The sequence below is a fragment of the Arachis ipaensis genome, chromosome B01, assembly GCF_000816755.2.
Source record: "Arachis ipaensis cultivar K30076 chromosome B01, Araip1.1, whole genome shotgun sequence".
NCBI classification, from domain to species: domain Eukaryota; kingdom Viridiplantae; phylum Streptophyta; class Magnoliopsida; order Fabales; family Fabaceae; genus Arachis; species Arachis ipaensis.
Genome location: NC_029785.2, coordinates 126,036,470 through 126,041,660, shown reverse-complemented (window position 1 = coordinate 126,041,660; position 5,191 = coordinate 126,036,470).

The following is a 5,191-nucleotide window of genomic DNA, read 5'->3' as shown; positions in this document are numbered from 1 at the left end:
CTATTTTCAAAACTAAAAACAGTGTAGGAATTTAATAAAAAAAATATAGAAACCTATTTAAAAATTTAGTGATATTAAAAGGACCGTTAAACTTAAAAGAACCAATAAAATTTTTAAAATAACTAAAAACAGTGTAGGAATTTAATAAAAAAATATAGAAACCTATTTAAAAATTTAGTGATATTATAAGGACCGTTAAACTTAAAAGAACCAATAAAAGTTTTAAAATTACATATTGATAATTATGAACATATATTTTTTCTACAGAGGCCTCGCCTTCTACTGTCCCAGCGAGTGAGTCATACCCTTTCTCCACCCGACACCATTGTCCCGTATTCGAGGGAGGCTGGATTCGGGGACACGGTGCCTCTCAGGGATTTCACATTCGACAATGCCCTGATTAAGGCATCCGTGAAGCGATGGCACGCAGAGACCCACGCGTTTCATCTTCCGTGGGGTGAGGTGACTATCACCCTGCAGGACGTGGAGTACCACCTAAGGCTACGCGTCCACGGGACCCTGTTGGGGGTGCTTCCGTGACTTCGGTAGGTGGTATCAGACGGAGACGTGGCAGTTGGTGGAGCAGCTACTCGGTGCCAGGCCTCTGGTGGCTCCACAGCTGGCGGCGCATGAAGCTCATATGGCTGCGGGATTGTGTCTGCCAGATACCCCTACGGACGACCCAGAGACCCTCTGACAGTATGCTAGATGCTACATCATGTTAGTGATCGGAGGATATCTGATGACGGACAAGTCGAACAACTTGGTCCATCTGCGTTGACTCCCACTTCTTGAGTTTTTTGGGAGGTGCCAGGCGTTGTCTTGGGGCTCGGCTGTGTTGGCTTAGACGTACCAGTCACTGTGCTCGGCGGCACACTGAGGCATCACGGACATTGCTGGCTGTACTCCACTGTTGATGTCCTAGATATACCAGAGATTTTTTCAGTGGTGTCCACCGGAGTGAGCGTTCTACATGTATCCTATGCCTGTGAGGTAACAACTATTTATATCTTTATTTAGTTATTAATTTGTAACTTCTTACGACCTTCTTCATAATGAACTACTTTTATTCTTTTGATTGGTGTCAGGTTGGTTGCACCAGTAGAGCATATATCAGCATGAGGCCAGGGTCTTGCGATGGAGAGTATCGATCGATAGGTTACGATTCGATGAGGTTAGTACCATGTTTGACACCACCACATTTGCATAACGAACTCACACGCTGAGTGCGCAACAGAATCAGATTCTCACACTCAAATATCACTTCATTGTCGCCATTTCTCATACGACAATTGGAATAAACACAAAAAACTATGTATACGTTATTACTGGCCATTATTGCCTTCTTTTTTTGAGAAAAACAGAACAGGAGAAGATATGAAATGAATGTAGAGAATACTAAAGATTAGACATCCTTTTATAGTTACTGAAAAATTGTCTCACTAGATCTCGTTTACACTGTAAACAAAAGATGTGTAAAATTATCTCGTTCACAGTGTAAACGAGATAAGAGAGGGTGAGAGATTTCGGTAACAAATTTTAAAATTATTTAATTCAGTAATTATTATATTTATTTTATTTATTAAAATAAAAAATCGCCTAAATAAACCATTTATATCCATTTTAATTAATTTTAAAATCAAAAGATGCCATAGGATCTTCCAATTAGCGACTTAAAAGTTAAAAGTTAAAGGTATATACTCTTCGCAGCGAAAGGTTCCATTTATCATTTGCGACTTCAGAATCGGATGAAATGTATGAAAGGAGATTGATCTAGGTTTTTTATTTTCTTTTTGTTAGAAAGTGATTCTAAAGAGGCAAGTCTCTGCGAGAAATGTTGATTCGTTGCTGAGAATTGGGCACTGATTTCGTTTTTGATAGACATAGCATTGTGCAGCATTTTTCTTTTCTTTTAGGGAATGAAGTGTGTGTTATTAGTTTAGAATTACAAGAGCCACTTGTTTACTTAATGGTTCATGACTCGTGTGTTTATAAATTTAGCTGTAATGTGATTATGAATGTGATTTACTAATTACTAGGTTCAAGATTAATTTATTTGAGTCTAGTTTAGAAATATCAAAAGAAGCATGTAATATGCGTATTTTGGAATTTGTTTTCTGTTAGTATGGAATGCTAGGTAGTAAGGCTTGTGGATTTTTGTTGTGGTTTGAATCACCTTTAGCGGTTTTTTATGTATGGGCAGACATGAGGTCGAGGAAATTGAACAAAAGAAACAAGGTGCTGGGAGGTTTTCCTGAGTTTGGTGCAATCTTCATGTCTAATTATTTTACAAAGTTATAATTAAAATCAAACTCTCAAGATTTTTAATATTAAAAATAATTAGTATTTGTCTTAATCAATTTGAGTTTGTTGAGTGATCATCTCACTCGTCCGCTTAAACAACTATTATGAGTTAGAATCTCGCCTTGTGTGTGTAGCAATCCATTGGCTAAAGTCAGGGCAGATTTTGCTTAGGACAGGCCAGGGCATGGTCGGGTTTAGGGTGTACCCGCTTCGGATATATACATATAAACACTTTTTAGGAATTAAAATTTGCCTCACATCACAGATTCATTGATTCACAGTTTCAGTCCACACTCTATAGCCATGTAAGAGAAACCCAGTCATTCTCACCCGGAGTCTTCTTCTTCTCAACTTCTTCACAAAAAATCTCATAGCTCCCGTCATCGTTGTTGTTGAGCCCATCACCGCCTACCACTTCACAGCTCCTATCTTCCTTCACAGCTCATGTCGCCATCGCTGCTTATCCTGTTACCATCGTTATTGAGCCCATCGCCACCTTTCTCCTGCCGAGTCGATTTGCCTCACATCACGGATTTAGTGATTCACAACTTCAATCATACTCTGTAGCCATGCAAGAGAAACCCAATCATTTTCACCCAGAGTCTTCTTCTTCTCGGCTTCTTCACAAAGAACCCCATAGGTCCCGTCATCGTCGTTGCTGAGCCCATCGCCACCTACCCTTTCACAACTCTCATCTTCCTTCACAGCACATGTCGCCATCGCTGCTTATCCCATTACCGTCGTTGTTGAGTCCGTCGCCACCTTTCTCCTACCAAATCCCTTTTCTCTAGGTAAATCTCCCCCCATCTCTCTCTCTCTCTCACACACACACATTGTGAGTCTGTTAAATTCTTCTCTTCTTCTTCCACAAACTCGTCACTTAGTTGTCGTCGCTATAAGCCCATGCATTATCGTTGTAGTTTCATCTGAGTCTGTCACCGAATAAAATAAAATTTTTATTCAAATTGGACCAGTTGAAAATAGGCATGCATGAGATTATTTTGCATATAATTTCTGAATTTTCTCATCCAAATTTGATCTATGTGGTTGAGTATTTTAGTATAGCAATCATCGTGGTTTCGTTGCGACATTAATGTGATAAAGTTGTGATAATTTCATAACTAATATATGAGACAGACCATATTAACAAAGTAATCGAGGAAATAACATTCAGATGTGTGCATAAAATTTATAAGATGTGATTATTTCAGGAAAATATATATGTATAGTCCAAGTTGAAGATTTTTAGAAAATTATTATTTTTTAATATATTTATGAACAATACTTATATTAATTATAATTGCAAATTAAGTAATTTTACATTAAATGACTTATATAATGGTGATCTCATTTATTGTCATAAATGTTGAATTAAATAAGTCATCATTACTTTTGATTTAGATAAATGAGATTAAAACCATAGATACTATTTTATTTGAGTTTTAGAGTTTAATGAGTATCACACTCAAATATAAATAATGACTTCAGAATTTTGGTCTCCAACACATCAAACTCGTCTCCGTAGTTCTTTTCTCACAGTGGAGTTGTGATTCAGCCCTATCAGAAATAAATAAGGTTTTGGTTGACGAAGATCAAAGAACCACAAGAGTCAAGCTCTCTGATCTCAATCATGCTCTCGAATGAAGGGACACTTTCGTGTTCTCAGTTATATTTTTTAATGATTTAACATGGATGATCTTAAGGTTGAGAAATCCTAAATTTTTTAGATAATATAGAATTTTTATTCAATCAAATGATGAGAAATAATTTTATTGAATTAAATTATATTAATATGATCATTGGATGATAAAGAATACTAGAAAAATAAATAAATAATATTTTAAGAGTATAAAATATTAAATTGTCATTTCAATTTACTTTTTTAATTAACCACAAAAATATCTTGAATTAATTTAATTTTTACAAATGTATTAATGCATTAATTGAAAGACATTATTAGAATAAAAAGTAGCAAGAATTAAAATAACTGAAATTTATTAACTTTAATTAGTTAAATTAGCATAAAAAAAAAGAGATGATTAATCAGATTAAATAAATTAAAAAATATTATTGAGAAAAGAAAATATTACAGTAATTATATTACTAATTTTTAAAAAAATCAATTCAATTCGTTCAAATTTTTATTTAAAATAGACCATTAAAGATCACCAATGAATAAAAATGAATGAGATATAATAAAGAATAATTTTGGTAGTATAAATAATTAAATTAAATTATTATATACAATTTTTATTTTTTATCTTATTATGATTGAAGTTAACATTAATGGTAAAAAAAACTAATTTTAAAAATAGCCCCAATTTTTATTTTACAACATAATTAAAGCACAATTCATACTTTTTTATTTTGTGATTAATTAATATTTTTTAAATTTTTTAGTTAAGTCTTCTATATTTTATGATTGATAAATTTTCTCTACAAAATACAAATTTGTGATGAATTATTACTGTTCGATACGTCGGGTTACCAGACGGTTTAGATGTGAAGATGGGTCCTGCCTTGGTCTGAGTCCTGGGAACAGTTCGCGCTATCTGCTAACTTTCCGAGCTCTCGATGGGTTGAGGGGGTGCCACCTGCAATGATACTCCGACGCCCAAGTCAGTGTGGAGTGCAGGTGGAAAAAGAGGGAAGTTATGATGACGTACCTTGGGGGAGGGGTAGGACCCTCCCCTTATATACCCTGTCAGTAGGGCGGGCCCCACAAGGGGAGGCCACCTTCCAGGAAGCTTCGCTTCCCCCAGTTGTCAAGCAGCTGTCAGTCAGGACGCGTATTCGGGTCCTGGGTTCGGGCGGATTGTAAGCGCCGACCCAGCCGTATAGGCCGGTTAGTTGCGGGTCGGGCGGTAACCCTGCTCAGCTGGGCTGG